Genomic DNA, 18088 nt, shown 5'->3' with positions numbered 1-18088 from the left:
TATTCAAACTGATAAAATTGAAAAAAAAATTGGTGCTTGCTAATAAAGAAGGAATTACTTGCAACCAATTAGTATTATATGGTTCACCAAGTCTTTACGAAGCTGAGAAATTAACAGCAACTTATTATGTAGAAATAGAAGTTAGCTAAAAAAAGTCTTAGACTACTTTCCAAAGTCTGTTGTGTTACTTTGCTGTGAAATATAAGCCCCAACAACCTTATATTTTTAAAATATTAAATCATTTTAACAATTGTCCTTTTCCTGCATTAATGTAGCCACCTGGTGGCACTGTTGATTAAACTTGGAAAAAAAATCTAAATTTTAAGTCCTTTTAAAGTGTATTTTCTATATTAAAATTGCAAATTATATATGATTCCTGTTGTTATTGTGTTATTTGAATATATCAACTCTGAATGACTGATGCTAGAATAATATATGAAAAATTATTTGCAAAAATTTTAAATGTAAAAAAAATCTTATTGAATATTTATGTGTAAAATTCAAGGACTTCCAAATGGATGTGCCTAGTATTAAAAAGTAAACTGAAGACATTTATAAAGATAAAGACTGTGTACTTGTGATTTCTACATTTAATGAGAGAAATCATTCCAAATGGAATTTATTACCTTAAAAAAAGACAAAAAGTATGTCTCATTTTCACTGGTAGTCATTTTCATGATTCAATTTCAGGTAATTTGACAAGAGTATCTCTACCCTCTGAGAGAAAGATACCTGCATCTCAAACATAATCTTACATACAATTCATTTATCTAAAAGGTTATATTGCAAATTCATTCACAACTTGGTTGTATGCTTGCTCTGAATTTAAAGGACTATGATGAACTACAATAGCACTTAATCTTTTTGTCTCATTATCTTATGTCTCTAATTATGGAATCTTTGAAAAATGTGAAATTATATTCAGGATACATTTAGAAACATCAGTAAATTTTCAATCAACTATTCTTTGTGAAAGCGGAAAGAGACAGAATATCAGTTTACTGAGACATCTTGGAATTCATTTGAGAAATAAAGTGAAAAAATTATCCTAAAATGCTGAGAAAAAACTTTTATAAATATGGTTGGAAAGTAACTAAATTCCTAGAGACAAGATACAGTTGTCTTACATTAATAAAAACTAAAATATATTGGTCATTTCTATTGTCAGGGTTATCCCATACCAATAAGTTCCTGACTTCAGAACTAAAACTTCAGAATTTATCTATTTATTCAAAATCTATTTATTTAGTCTATTTATTTACTCTCATATTCATTCTAACAGAATTGATATAGACTATTAAAATGATTGTTATTCAGATATTTTAAAGGATTAATATTTGAAATTTAATCAATGAATGATTTTTTGAAAGGATGCATTAATTTATATGTTATATGTATCAATATGTTTTATAAATATTAATCATTTTGAGTCATACATTTTTAATAATGGCAAAGAAAAAAATCTTTGCTAAGATGTCATGTGATGGAAAATGCTATCAAATATTCCGAGAAGAATTATAGCAAGTAAAAATAAATGACTTTACCTACTAAAAGATATGGGATAATTTTATGTATGCTCATGTAGTGCTACTATAGACAGCTAATATCAGAATGAAATATTTAAGTTATATTTGCCTGGGCTTTGGGTCCTAAAGAAATTCTGAAGCTAGAGAAGGAAGAAACGTTTATATTATGAATATTTATTCTGTACAAATTTTTATAGTGATATGCCAAAGCAGTGTGAATAAATCCAAGGAAAATTAGAATCATGGTTGGAATTTCTAAATCTCCTTACACACACACACAAACACACACAAACACACCTCCCACAAAAGTCATTACTAGAAACATGTATGATGATTCTGAACACACTACTATTCCTTCTTATAGCTCATAAACATCTACATGTAGTTTTTTCTGTTTTTTTTTTTTTAATTTTAAATTAAGTTTACTGTTGTAAGTTTATTGTACATTTTCTTCTGTAAGGTTATTCCTGGAGCCACAGAATCTTAGATATTTGTTCCACAATACAATCATTGCACAATTGTGCTTGCCTTTAGAAGCTGTTCATTTGGACATATATCCTGGCCTCCTTGGGAGGTATGTCCCCATGTTAAGGAAGGTCATTCTTCTATGATAACTACTTTACAGTCACCAGCTTCTGGAAACCCATTTATAAAATCACAAGTAAATCATAACTCTAATAGGATCCAGTTTTAATAATAGGTGAAGTCTTTCTTTGCAGAAAAACCTACAGCTTAGTCAAATACTGCCTGTTGAATGTATAATAAAGCAAAGAGAGTTCAACAATTTGTATGTTATTGCTTTTATTCGAGATAGTTGGATGCATTCATCTCACACTAAAAACAGGTTTGCCAAGCGTTCCACCCTATTCAAAGTCTGTTAGACAAAGATTTGTCACATATAAAAAGGGTATGGATGGGCAATGAAAACATCTTCTGATTCTTGTTTTCCCAACTTCAAATTCTGCCTGATACCTTCTTCTTCAATGTATGAAAATACTATTACTAAAGTCATTGTGGATGTCTGTGGATCCAATCTATTTCTTCTTTCTGATTGGACCTACTACTGATCTAAAGTCTTGTGCAGTGTAACATGGGGAAATCATATTTCACATTTTGATATCCCCTTAAGAGTTATGCCCATACATTTGCTACACTATGAATAGGGTGCAATACTGCACAAGGTACACAAAATCCAGTTGATAAGGAAAGAAAAAAAACTGAGATCCATCCTACTTCACTGGAATTCTTTTTTCACCAATGATTTTGTTAGTATTGAGATTTATATTCTGTAAAAATTAACAATGGGAAGTGCTTGCTGATGAAATCAATAGCTTTATAATCTCTCGATTATAGGCTCACTTAAACCACTCCAACAGACCTCTGTAATTGTTCTTGCTTCCTGTTTTTCCATATTCCAGATTAACAGGAAATAAGCACAGACTCAGCCGTGACTCTCTGCTGCCCCCTAAATTTCCATAGACTATTGAATTAACCATCAACCTCTCTACCTTCTACTTTAATATTTATCATGCCTGCCTCATATACAATTCTTCCTACAATTACTCTTCATATAGATAACCACCGTCAATTTTAACTAGTACTTTTTCTGTGCATTTGACTGTGTTTTTCTACCTCCAAGCTTTTTCCTTTCAATTGTTCCATGTTGGAATGCCTTATTTTTCTCTTCTCTCTATTGAAATCAATGATTGTAGGAGACAATGACTGGTTTTGAATCTTATACAATTTTAGAAAGAAATGCTTTTGACTAGATCTGATGATAATATGATGCTTGTAATGGATAAAATACCTCTGCCAACTTTCTTTTTTACAAAGAAATCTTAGTTTCCTAAATTATCTACTATTCAAATTTCCTTGACAAATTTTATAAAAATAAGCAGCAAAAGAATGTAATCTTACTGAGGAAAAAACAAAAATCCAAATCACATAAGCAGGATATATTGAGACTGCCACTCATATTTCACAACCACTCTGTTGTCTATTCAGGAGACTTGCCCAACATACTTTTATCATATTGTGATTTTTCAAAATTCAACTTTTTACTATATCTAAGTATATGTATGTCAGGTCTGGTGGTCTAATGGTTAAGATTCGGTGCTTTCACAGCCACAGCTTGGGTTCCGGTCCTGGTGGGGAGCCATGAGCCACACTACCCATCTGTTGGTTGTCGCTCTGTGGTAGCTCCATGCTGCTGTGATGCTGAAAACTATGCCACTGAGATTTCAAATACCAACAGGGACACCCATGGTGGACAGGTTTCAGCAGAGCTTCCAGACTAAGACAGACTAGGAAGAAGGACTGGCCACCCTCTTCTGAAAAACCTGGCCATGAAAACCCTGTGAATAGCAGCAAAGCATTGTCTGATAGAGCGCTGGAAGGTGAGAGGATGGCGCAAAAAGTTCGGCAGGGTTCTGCTCTGCTGTACACAGGGTCGCTAAGAATCTGAACTGACTCCATTGCACTAATAACAAGTATGTGCAGGTTTTTATATTTAAATAACATTATTTCTTAGTGATCTTATAATAAACTATTAGTAAATATTACCAAATAAGCATGAATAAATGCAAAACTTCTTTATGTGTACTTAGTTGAGTCTCTCTACACTTCTTACATTTGTTCATTTAATTAACAAACATTATTTCATGCCAACTCTGTTCCAGCCACAGTTTTAGGTGCTAGGGAAATAGTAATGGTGCTTACACTTACGGGGCGGAGAAGCATGTGAATTGTAGAACATACATTTCTGTAGATATATTTGGCATAATATAAATATTATTGTGCACAATAATGCTAATATTTTATTCTTTTCAAAATTTAAAATATGTTTAGCTTGAGCCAAAGAAATAACATAACTCATACAGCTATTAAATGTTAATCCTAAATCAAACTCAATGCATTCCATACCTAAATTCATGAAACGTTTTCTTTTTCTAGATGCTTTATCTTTAAGTTAATGTTCAGGCAAGGAAATGCTGTGGTTTCATGGATATCAACCCCCTCAAGCAATACAGACTCAGGAGATTTCCCCGTTGAAGAGCACCACAGCTGTGACTTTATTAAATTAAACATAGTTCATGGCAATTAGCCATGGAAGTTTCCTTCAGGCCACTCTTCTGATCACGGAGAAACATGACACAAACGGTTGGAATTCCACCAATGGAACTGCCACTTCCCTGTAAAGTTTCTTCTCCTCAGGGTTCTTCTGCTGCTATCTCTCCAGTTCCAGGGGCTATGTTCTCCCTCAGATTTTTATCACTGTTCCTACTTTTTCAGTTTTATATAAGCAAAACATCCATTAACTACACTTTGTATTTTGTTTTTGTTATTGCTTTCACTATTTGTCACGATTTGGTTTGCAATGGCCATACCCACAAAAGTGTAAATGAAAATCTAAGCCATATGGTATAACTTTTTCAGGAAATATGAACTGTTAAGATTTAGTAATTATTGTTTCTTCTTTTCTATTTCACACTGGCTGGAAACCCTTTTTTCTTTCTTTTGTATTGTCTAACTTCAATAAAATACTTACACTGGATTTTGGTAATGCCAGTTCATTGGTTTCACAGTGGCTATCAAAATGAGAGAATCTCCCTACACAGCATCCACATTGAACTATTTTCTTCTTCCAGCCTCTGTACATTTGTATCTGTAGTTTTCTCTCCCTGTTACTTCCTTCAAGAGGCACTTCTAAGCTGTGAATATGCCCTTTGCTTACTACACGTAATTCTATCTTGTTACTTGGTTTTTTGTTTTTTATTTTAATTATTGCACTTATCGTTTTTTGTTTTTTATTTTAATTATTGCACTTATCAGCCCAGGGAACCATATCTCATTTACTGGAATCATCTGTCTCCCACTGAACATAAAGTGAATGAGAACAAATCCTTATCTGTCATGTTCCCCAGGAAAGAGAGCCTGGCACAAAGCAGACTATACATAAATACTTGTTAAATAAATACAGAAAAACATTTTTTAAAGATGCTAAGATAAAGTTCCTAAGAAATTGTTTTTTCAATTTTTGAATCTTTTAATAGTACCAAAAAAAGTTTGCAAATCACAAACACTATTATACTGCAGTCCTCTCTTTCTTATGGTCTATAGTTTTTAAGATTCTTAAGCTTAGAAAGCCAAGAATTTGGGGAGTTATTTGGAGATATTAGAGGAAAGCACTGGTATTTATATATCTTATAACAGAAAAAGTCAATACTATTCTGTGTAGAAAATGTGCTCTCTTTGAATGTTTACAGAACTTCAAGAGATATGTATATGAAGGTTTGAGGAGAATTGGAAGCATTCACCTTACCAGCCATATCAAAAACTTTACCCTGGTGATCAGGGGTGATAGATGATGCTCAGAATATCCTTCCATCTAATATCAAATAAGTCTTCCTTTGGGATATTGTATACTTCTCTATTCTTGTTTTTGTTTTTATTTTTTGCATTTTTAAAAATAAACTATTTTAGAACAATTTTGGATTTACAGAAAAATTATAAAGATTCAGTTCCCATATACGCTGTACCCAGTCTACCTTATTATTAATATCTTACTTTAACATAGTACATTTGTTACAATTAATGAAGCATTATTGATACATTATTGTTAACTAAAGTCCGTACTTTATTCAGATTTCCTATTTTTGATCGAATGTCCTTTTTCTGTTCCTGAATCACATCCAGGATCTCACATTACGTTTGGTTGTAAGTCGTCTTGGGCTCCTCTTAGCTGTGACAGCTTCTCCGACTTCTCTTGTTTTTGACGACCTTGACAGTTTTGAGGAGTGCTACTCGGGTATTATGTAGAATGTCCCTCAAATGGAATTTGCCTGATGTTTTTCTCATGATTAAACTGGGGCTGTGGATTTTGGAAAGGAAAACGTAGAAAATGATTTCATCTCGTCATATCAAGAGTACATACTATGGACGTGACGTCATCATTGATATTGCTCTTGGTCACCTGGCTGAGGTAGGTGTGCCAGGTTCAGTAGTGGGTAGTTGTCTCCACCCTCTTGAGGGCTGAGTATCTACATCAATTATGTGCAATTCTTCTGCATGGGAGATTTCTATTCTCCCATCTTAATTTATTTAATCATTTATTTGTATCAGTATGGGCTCATGAATATTTATTCTATAGTTTGGGTTATAATTCAAAATATTGATGTATGTATTTTTTTGCTCAAATTGTTCCAGCTTTGGTCATTGGGAGCTCTTTCAGGTGGTTCCTGTGCTCCTTGGGCATATCTTCACTTTTTTTTTGAGGACTTTCTAACGCTATAAGATGCTCCAAAGCTTATGTTGTATGTTTTCTGTCCCAATCCTAAAATCAGCATTTCTCCAATAAACCCTAGCTCCTTTTGTTGGAGAATGGTGTTAGAGACCAAGATTGGGCACTGGATGTATTTGTTGATACTGGGATGTCATTGCTTCTAGGCCTTCTCCATTGACAGAAAAAGGAAACGTATGTACGTATACTAACTCATATCTATAAATGTCTATATGTAGCCATGTGCATATATGTTAGGGTAAACATGAGCTCGTATTGATGTTTCCAGCACTAATTGACTGCTATATGGGTCATTTTAACCTCCTCTTTTTGGTTATCTTTAAACTACCAACCCAATAGTGAGAAACCTGGCTGTCTCCATCTACCATCCATTTACTTAATTGTATAATTCCAGTACACGAGTTTAGTGATATCAGAATTCTTAACCATTACCTCCGTGAAATTAATATAGATACTCCAGCTTTCATTTGATTAATGTTTGCCTGGTATATATTTCTCCAACCTTTTATTTTTAAAAACCTGAGCCTTTGTATTTAATGTGAGTTTCTTGTAGACCACATATAGCTCTTGTTTATCTATTGACTCTACAAATTTCTATGTTGTATTTTGACCATTCATATTTAAAGTGATTTGCAAATATATTTGGATTATCTACCTTGATGTCATTGTTTTCTATTTTTTTTTTAATTAAGACTTTATTTTTTTAAAGTATTTTGGGGTTCACAGAAAAATTGAGGGGAAGGTACAGAGATTTCCCATATGCCCTTTGCCCCCACATTGGCATAGTCTCTCCCACTATCAACATCCTTCCCTAGAGCGATACATTTGTTGTAATTTATGGACCAATATTGATACCTAATAATCCCCCAAACTCCATAGTTTACATTACAATTTGTTCTTGGTCTTGGTTCTGTGGATTAGAGCAATTATATAATGGCATGTATCCATCCTTATGGTATCATACAAAGTATTTTCACTGCCTTAAAAATCCTCAGTGGTCTAACTATTCATCCCTCACTCCCTAAACTGCTGGCAGCCACTGATATTTTTGCTGTCTCCATAGTTTTTCTCTGCGTCCCTCCCATTTCTGCCTTCTCTGATTTTAGTTGAGAATTTTGTATGCTTCCATTTTATGTCCTATCTTAGCATACGAAAATTCTTCTTTTTGTATTTTTTAGAGATTGCCTTTGAGTGTGCAATATAAGTTTTTAAATAATGAAAATCACCTTCAAATAATATTATACCACTCCACATGTAGTGTAAGTATCTAATAATAGAATACTCCTAATTCTTTCCTTCCATCTACTATGACATAAATACCATTCATGTCCCTTTTCCACGTGCTATAATCATCCAGTACATTATTACTATTATTCCTGTATACAAACAGGCATTTTTGGATAAATTAAGAATAAGAAAAATCAAAGATTTTATCTTATCTTCATTAATTTCTTCTCCAGCACTCTTCCTTTCTTTATGTTGATCAAAGTTTCTGACCTAAATCATTTTCAATCTTGCTATTGACGAAATGTTTATTTCCCCTCACAATTCATATGTTGTAACCTAATCCACAATGTGACAGTATTTGAAGGTGGGTCTTTGGAGATCATCAGGTCATGAAGGCAGAGTCCTTATGAGTGGGATTAGTGTCCTTATAAAAGATACCCCAGATCACTTGTCCTTTCCACCTTGTGAGGACAGAGTGAGAAGATGGTCATCTATGAATCAGGAAGTAGGCCTTCATTAGACAACAAATCTGTGAAGCCTTGATCTTAGACTTCTCAGCCTCTAGAACTGTGAGAAGTAAATTTCTGTTGTTTATAAGTCAACCAGTCTAGGGTATTCTGTTATAGCAGCCTGAATGGACTAAGATAGAAATAGGTATTGAGAAGCAGGGTGCTGCTGTAACAAATACTTAAAAATGTGGACATGACTTTGAAACTGGGTAATGGGTAGCAGTAGGAACAGTTTTTAGGTGCATGCTAGAAAAATCCTACATCGCCACTAATGGACCATTAAAGATTCTTCTGGTGACAGCCCAGAAAGAAGAGAGCTGTAGAAGAACCTCAGTCTTCCTAGTGAATACTTACATGTTGTGAACAGAATGTTGGTAGAAGTATGGGTGGTAAAGTTCTGGTGAGTTCTCAGATGGAAATGAGGAACACGTTATTGGAAATTCAAGGAGAAAGAAAATCCTTGTTATAAAATGTCTAAAACTTGGCAGAATTGTGTTCATGCCCTAGTGTTTTGTGGAAGGTAGAATTTACAAGTGATAATTTTGGATATTTGGCTGAAGAAATTTCTAAGCAAAGTGTTAAAGGAGAAGCCTGGTTTCCCTTGACTGCTTATTAGTAAAATGTGAGAAAAGAGAAATGATTAGAAGGCAGAATTGTTAATCAAAAGGGAAGTAGAACTTAAAGATTTGGAAAATTCTCAGCCTATCCATATTGTGAGGAATGAGAAAGTCTGTTCAGGAGAGAACAGACTAAGGGTGTGGCCAAACTACCATTTGATAAGAACATAAGTAAGTATGGATCACCCATCTCAATTGAAGTCAGGAACTATAGTTCAAAGCAATAGCAGAATGACCCTGAAGGAAATTCAGAAATCGTTAGGGCTGCCCCTTGAATCACAGGCCCAGAGTGCAATGGCCTTAGAGGCAGAGAGATTTCAAAGGAGGGGGTGCCACAGCCCATGGGAATTTGGGGTATTCAGCCCACATCCTCTTCACATCGCAGGCTTTGCTCCCTGACCTTTGGCACCATACTCCCTGGTCATCCCAGATGTGGGTCCAGCAGCCCTGGTTGGTGTGAGCTGGGCTTCACCCAGCAGAGCCATGGGGGCATGGCTGCCTCCACTCAGATTTCAGTGGACAGGGACTCACAGCAGTGATGAGAGCTCAAGACCTTAGCCCAGAGAACCATGGGGCTCAGGCAGAGAACTGCACTGGGGACAAGGTACCCAAATCTGTGGGGGCAGGGCTGCCTGAAACCTTAGAGATCCAACTCTTGCCTAGCAAAGTTATGGGGGCAACACTGCCACACCTCAGTGTGTCCAGAAGGCAAGAACTCTGCCCTGCTGGGCCTAGAGGTTGGAGTATTGTTACCATACAAAATGGGATTCTCCTACCTGATGCACATAAAAAAGCTAATTAATTACGGCATTAGCTTTTGGGAAAAGAAATCAGCTTTATTCTGTGAGATCTATCTTCAGGGAGACAGGGGGTGCGTGCCCTCAGATCTTTCTCTCTTATCTAGAGCTTGGAGTATGATTTATGGGATGAAGGGCAGGGTGGTCTGAAGTGTGGAGATAGATGATTGGAGGTAAGGAAAATGAGGTAATTGATGATCTGCACAAGTGTAGTCAAGCTTCATGCTTCTTCACAGGACACAGGTTCGCAAAATGGTGGTGTTACCATGATCTGAGGGTGGAGTTTTTAGCTCCTTGACATCAAAAAGGTCACTTGTTGAGCGTTTTCACAGGCCCAGTTGATGGGTTGGTGGTCTCAACTGGCCTGAACTGAACAAAGGGTCTCAGTTCCTGAAAAGCCACTCTGAATTACTCTATTGATAAGATGGGGTCAGTTGAACTGGTCCTGGAGGGCCCGTGGTTATAGTATTAAGCCAATGAGGATTATTCTCAAGCCTTAATGTCTAATGGAATTTGCCCCATTGGGTTTTGGACTTGCTTGGAACCAGTCACTTCTTTCTTCTTTTGGAAAGGAAATGTCTGTCCTATGCCTATCCCATCATTGTACTTTGGAAGCACATTAAGTAAGTTCTGGTACCAATTCCAACACGTGGAGGGGGGGTTCCTCTACACCAACAAACAATTCTCGAAGATCAGCTGGGAGTCCTACAATTCAGCTCAATTTAATTCAGTTCTGACACTATCTACCTGGAGATAGCATCAGATTCCACAGGTTAAGGGCTCAGTCTCACAAGACTGCCCTCTTCCCCCCACTTCAGACACCAATCCCAAGCACAGACTGTTACCTGTGCTTCTGACTGGCTGACTATAAATCAGAGGTTACCATGACCTCCTCCTTGGGTTCCACTAATTTGCTAGAGCAGCTCACAGAACTCAAAGAAATATTTTACTTACTAAACTATCAGTTCGTTATAAAAGGATAAGCTCAGGAACAGCGAGATGGAAGAGATGCATAGGGTAAGGTATGGGGAAAGGAAGTGGAGCATCCATGCTCTCTCTGAGCTCACCACTCTCCCTGCACGTCCACATGTTCACCAACCCAGAAGCTGTGTGAATACTGTCCTTTCAGGTTCTAATGGAGGCTCCACTACATAGGCATGATTGATTAAATTATTGGCCATTGGTAATTGATTCAACCTCTAACTCCTCTTCCCTCCTTGGAGGTTGAGGGGTGGGACTGAAAGTTATAACCCTCTAGTCACACGGTTGGTTCTCCTGGCAACCAGCCCCCTTCCTTAGGTGTGATCCCAAAGTCATCTTACTAACATAGTAAAAGACACCCTCCCCATCAGTTAAGAAACTCCAAGGGTTTTAGGAGCATTGTGCCAGAAATAGGGACCAATGTGTATTATAAATCACAATATCACACACATATGTGTTTGATTTCCCAAGTTTACAGCTGGAGAGAAATTTCACTCTGAATAAATTATACCTTGAGCCTCACCCATATCTGATTTAGATGATATTTAGATCAGATTTTGGACTTTAAACTTTTGAGTTAATACTGAAATGAGTTAAGACTTTTGGGGCTGTTGGGATAGAATGAATGCATTTTGCATGTGAGAAGTACATGAATTTTGGGGAGTCAGGGGCAGAATACTATAGATTGAATGTTCGTGTCTCTTCAAAATTCACATGTTGAAACCTAATCTCCAGCATGATGGTATTTAGAGGTGAGGCATGTCAGAAGTGATTACGTCCACATGAATGAAATTAGTGCCCTTATGAAAAAGACCCCAGCAAGCTCCCTCCCTCCTTCTGCCATGTGAGATTCCAGCAAAAGATGGTCATGTATGAACCAGGAATCAGACTCTCACCAGACATTGGATGTTCTGAGGCCTTGACCTTGGGCTTTTTCAGTCTCCAGAACAATGGGAAATAAATTTTTGTTGTTTATTAGCCACTCAGTCTATGGTATTCTGTTACAGCAGCCTGAAGAGACTAAGACACATCTCAAAGAAGATTTCCTTTTAACATTTATTGCAGGTAACATTTGCTGGTTATGAATTCCCTTAACTTTTGTTTGCCTGAGAGTGTCTTTATTTCTACTCCATTTTGGAAGGATAATTTCCCTGGATATAGAATTCTAGGTTGGTGCTTCTTTTTGTTTCAACAATTTAAATATTTTACTCTGCTTTCTTCTGACTTGGATGGTTTCTGAAGAAGAGTCTACTATAATTTTAGCCTTGGTTTTCTAAAGGAAGTCTTCCCCTGTCCAGTTTCTTTTACATTTTTCTATTTCCCTTTGATTTTCTGTAGTTTGAATATGATATGTCTAGGTATAGCTTTTATTTTTATCCTGCTTGGTGTTATCTGAGCTACCTAGATCTCTGGTTTGGTAACTTCTCAGTGATTATTAGTTCAAATGTTTCTTCTCTTCCTCTCTCTATTTGTTTCTCCTTCTGGTATTCCAATATGTGTATGTAACACCTTTGAAAGTGCCACACAGATATTGAATATTCTGGGGTTTTTCATTTTTTGCTTTTTTAGTTCCTCTTCTTCCTCCACCTCCTTCTCCTCCTCCTCCTCCTTCTTCTTCAGCACTGCATTTCAGTGTGAGAAGTTTTATTGACCTGTCTTCAAGTTCACCAATTCCTTTCACGGCCATGCCCAGTCTACTAATGAGCCCATTAAAGGTATTCTTCAGTTTTGTTGCGGTGTTTATGATGTCTAACATTTCTTTTTGATTCTTTCTTAGAGTTTCCATCTCTCTGCTTACATTACCCGTCTGTTATTACCTGTTGTCCCAATTTTTGTTGGAATCTTAAACATATTAAGCATAGGTATTTTAAATTTCCTGTCTGGTAATTCCAATAATCTGTGTCATGCCTGAGTCTGGTTCTGATGCTTGCTTTGTCTTTTTAAACAGTATTTCTGCTTGCCTATTAGCATGCCTTGTAATTTTTGTTGAAAGCCACAATGATGTATTTCTGATAATAGGAAAGGAGGTAAATAGGCCTTTAGTGTAAGGTTTTATGTTGACTTGGCTAGGAGTTAGGTTGTGTTTAATGTTTTCCTCAGCTGTAGGTGCCAGAGGCTTCAGATTTCTCCTGTTCTTCTCCTAGTTTCCCTTATTGATTTTAGACTTCCCTGGGAGCTACTCTCCGAGAGAGTCTGTGTCTTCCAGCCTTTCAGTTGTAACTCCTGTCTTTATACTGGAGCCCTTTTGGTGGTAAATTGTGCAGTAGGGGAAAAATGCTATAATCTTATGATTAAATCTTAGTCTTTTAGTGGGCTTTTGTTTTGGGGCTGTGACTTTTACAAATGTTTCTTAGTTCTTTGTTTTTTTCTTTCAAGACAGGAAATCTAAAAGGGACTGGAGTGGGAGAAATGCCCTTTTCCCAGGCGAGATAACACTCTGGTTCAATCTTCTCCCCAGATCATAGGCCTTTGTTATGGGCCACTCTTTGGGGGCAATACAAAATGGTTATTCTTCTCCTTCCCTGCCATAGCAACAGGTATCTTTTTCAGCTCTTCCCAGGGAGAACATGATGGGGTTTCTAACGATAAAACCTATGAAAGTATAGCAGCCTCCTAAGTTGAGGCTCTCATGCATTTTGCACACCATATTAGTCCATATTCAGCCTCCAGCAGTTTGTCAAAATTACCATTTTAGCAGACTTGGGTATGGCCCTCTGGATTCATCTGTCTCTCCAGATTTCAGAGTTCCAGTTTTCCCTGTGACCTCAGTTCTCTGATGAGTCTAAGGAGTCATTTATTTTCCTTTGGGTTAGCTTTTTCTTATGGTAAGGAAAGGAGTGATGACTTCTATGTTCTTTACATGTTGAGACTGAAACCAGAAATTCTCTTTTGACATCACTCTACTGTTTTTCATCATTCTCCTTCACATAAATAATACTGAATGAGTATATAGGGATAATTGTAGATCTGAAAAAAATCAAATGTTTTCTTGGTGATTGAGATTAATTTAGGAGGAAGAACAGACAAAGAAGGTTTCCCTTCCAATAAGCACACATTTACATCTGAAGACATAACTTAACATGAAAATTGATGCTTAGACAGTCCCTATTATAGTAGAGAGGTCATAAACTACAACCTCTAACATAATTAAAGACAGCAAATTTATGAATCAATTAAAAAGGGTAGAAGGAATTGCTGCTAAGATATAAATGCACACTTAAATGACAGTTACAGAAGGAGATGAATTAAGCGTGTGATTAGGTGATTATCATGTTGATTTAATTTGCTCAATTTGTGTCCTGAAAGACAAGACACAAATTAAGATATAAAGAAAAATTCTATAGGACACAAGAAGTCATTTTTAAAACTCTATCTTGTTGTGTCTTATTCAACTTAAAGAGCCTGTTTTCAACATAATGTACAAAATTTTTGTTAAAATTAACCAGTAATCTGCTTTCAATCAACAGCAGATGCTATCTATCTCAAGACATTGTTGATGTATACATTACATAATTTAACAAATATTTTATTTCCATTATCTTTAGCATGGGCAAAGAACAAGGAATCATCTACTATGTGACTGATAAATGAATCTGAATTTTGCAGTGTGGAGAAGAGTAGGAATAGGTAAGAAAAAAACAGAGATGAGACATTTCAGCAATGTATTTGTTAAAGCTCCGTGAGGCTTGTTCAATCCTCTGTTTTAAATAAATAAGATAAGAAAAAAAACCAGGAATGAGTTGATTGGGAATTCAGCAGGACCTGTCACTAAAGACTGACCTATATAAATCTTATATAGTATTTTTGAGAATGATGGTATGATTTATAAGACATCATTCATTCATAGATTGATGAGTAAGCATATTCTTTTAAATACAGACACATTTCCACCGTGTTTGTTAAAGCCTTGCAAATCCTCCATGACAAAACTAGTTTTAATTTCAAGAGTAGAATCAAAAATTCCTCTTTAGTTAATACATCTTCCAATGACTGTTCAGTTCACGCATCATGTGGAAAACATATTAGCTCCTGACACTGATTATTAAAGTCGGATATTACATCCGATTACATTTAATTATTCAGAATCTCTGTAGCATGTAATAAGATAACTTCCAGTATAATTAGAAACACAGCAACATCTAAAGAAAACTATTTATAGAATCTCAACAGCAATTACAGTATGCTATAGGCTTTTCTATACTTTGAGGCAGGATTTTTCTAACCATTTACAGATTGACATTTGTGATAGATGAATTTTCTGCTTATGTAAATTCCATACATAAAGGAATCACCACCCTCCACCAAAAAACATCTTCCTGCTATAGAATTAATTGTAAATATTTGCCAGAACTCATAATAATAAGCTTTATAATCTAGTTAGTTTAGACACAACTCACCTCTCCTGTACATGAACATTATATACAGTTCTTAAACAAACCCACACTTGCAGTGTGACATATTATCTTTTGTTTCCTTTAATAACACTCTATTTATTGCACCTGACACAATGTGCCCTTTCTGAAAGTGAAACATGAGCACTATGTTAAGAATATAATACTCTATAAAATAAACACTAAGATTATATTTTTAATATTATACTATTAACAAATACGTTTTTATAGGTTGGAAGAAACTTATGAGTATAAAGTTTATGATATTGATTCATTATTTTTCTATTGAGGATCAAATTTACTTCTAGTAATAAAGTAACTTTTCATTTATTTGACACCTATATTGTATTATACATATCACAATATATAGGTTAGACCAAGATCTTATCTTATGTTCTTAATTCCAAATAATGACTTGAATGCTCTTTTCTTTGGCAAGCCTAAAAACTGCTACTTTGATGTTAATTGATTTCCTTGTCTTAACTTTACCAGAGGAATACATAACAGTAACAAACAAACAGTAACAAACCACCTTTTTAAGACCTGGTTTTGTGTTAATTCTCATCACATAATCTTGCTTTGTGAAAAGAAAACCAGATTTTACTGATGTTAATCTCTTACTTTAGGCAAAAAACTAGCAGATAACATTTAGAATATAAAACAAGAAAGCAACAGATTTGTGATTTCAATATTGAAATCTGTGTCATTCATTTGACTACTACATAGCTTTCTTGTATGAATGTAAACTTGACATCTTCTATATCTGCAGATTCCAGTCAATGGAAGGTACATTACAACATCCGGCTTCCCAATACAAATTCACCATTCATTTTGTTCTCCCATTCTGCCCCTCCATAACAGTGAGAAAACTTCCTTTTAAAAAATACTTTTGAGGGGCCGGCCTGGGGGCGAAAGTGGTTAAGTGCGCAGGCTCCGCTTCAGCGGTGGCCCAGTGCTGGCAAGCTCGGATCCTGGGCGCATGCCACTGCAACGCTTGTCAGGCCAAGCTGTGGTGGTGTCCCATATAAAGTAGAGGAAGATGGATGTTAGCGCAGGGCCAATCTTCCTCAGCAAAAAAGAAGAGGATTGGCATCAGATGTTAGCTCAGTGCTGATCTTCCTCATAAAAATAAAAAAAAAAAAACTTTTGAGTTTTAAAATGTATTTTAGATATATCTCACAGGTATATGCACTTTACAAATGAGCACGTGGAGGCCCAGAGACTGAGTTATGTTCTGTGATTTCACACAGCTAGAAAACTACTGTATGGGAGCCCAACATTTTGACTTTGAATATGAGAAATCTTAGCAAGCAAATAATATATTTTGGTTCTGTTTGGCTAGTTGGAAAATTTGGTGGAAAAACAAGTTTTGTTAGATCATTAGAGTTTTGTTCTGAAAGAAAAAGATAAATATTGATTTTTTGTATATTTTTTAATATTGATAATAAATATTGATTTTCTAAAGCAGCGGTAGAAAACTCCACAAATCTAATAAAATATTTAGGGGCAGGTTTTTGTATGTCCTATTTCTTTAATTATTGAGGGGAAAACTTAATACCCAGGCATTTCCTGGACAATTTACGGCAGTTCTAGGAGCATTGTGGCATATGTTCTCATTCTGTTCAATTTTAAATGTACTATTGCTACAGACTTCAATTCAATTTGGTTGATGTTGCAATGGTGATGTCAAATGTTCTATTAAATCAGTTAGCCAATTGCCCACAGTATTTATTTCTTGAATTTAAGATGCATGGTTATAGAATCACAGGTGCGTTACCAACTGTGTGATTTTTGATAGAAATTAAGGAAACACTAAAGGTTTGTTTCAGTTATCATAACAAAAACTTTCCCGTAAAGCACTGACACAGCTGTAATGAGGTGTCAATATAGCAGCAAGAATAAAAGGAGAATAAAACAATGACCTTTTTTTTTCTCATTTTCCCCCTCAATTCTTATCAGTTACACATGAGAAACATTAATAGGGTTATTTGGAAATCTTATGGAGCTGTCAGTATTTCACTTCTTAAAAACATGAAATGTGTGTTTTTTAAAAGGTGAATACTCAACTCCCTTCATGGGGGGAAAAAGTGCAGTTTCATGATTAATGGAGCATTCAGATCATGAATAAAACAGAAAAATGAAGGATGTTTATCTTCCTTTTCCACTCATTTTCTCCACAAAAGTAGTTCTAACCTTAAAATAATGTTCTTATAAATCTCTCACTGAATCAATATGTTTTATTGAAGGTGAGATGGGACAGGTTAATGCTCTGATAATAATCTATTGAGTCTTTAATTACCTTTGAGTTTCTTACTACTGTCATCAAATTATGCCAGCAATTTAAATATCATCTTTCCTTAGGATAAAATAAACACCATCCATGCAAATTAAATCTTTTATCTAGATCTTTTAAATATCTATAAGCACAGAAATTTGCATGCCCTCTAGTTGAAAGTTGAGTACTATTGTAAGATAGACTGACATGATAAGCTGAGTTTTATTCTCCCACTCTTTCCCAAAAAAACCATATTGATTAAATGAAATTGAAAGTGCTTCCATATTAGAGAATTTAACGTTTTCATTTATAACAGTTTAAACCCTCGAACGGTAGCCACTGAAAGTTTATTAATGGCACTGATTACAAACCTGCACATCACACCCAGCTACATATGTGTGAGCGCACAAACGTGGCACTAATCTCCTGAAACACATCAGGGACAAAAATGTTTGCAAAAAAATAA

The 18088-nt window shown here is 35.5% G+C and overlaps 1 long non-coding RNA gene across 2 annotated transcripts in view; it reads right to left on the bottom strand.

The window, feature by feature from the left end:
• LOC147913452 (uncharacterized) overlaps positions 1-18088 on the bottom strand; it is a 163043-nt gene that overhangs the window by 112500 nt on the left and 32455 nt on the right. The window lies entirely within an intron of this gene.

This window comes from Ceratotherium simum, chromosome 27, assembly GCF_057802395.1.
Source record: "Ceratotherium simum simum isolate JZ-2026a chromosome 27, ASM5780239v1, whole genome shotgun sequence".
Classification (NCBI taxonomy): domain Eukaryota; kingdom Metazoa; phylum Chordata; class Mammalia; order Perissodactyla; family Rhinocerotidae; genus Ceratotherium; species Ceratotherium simum.
Note: the sequence above shows the minus strand (reverse complement) of the source record. Positions and strands in the feature narration are given on the sequence as shown.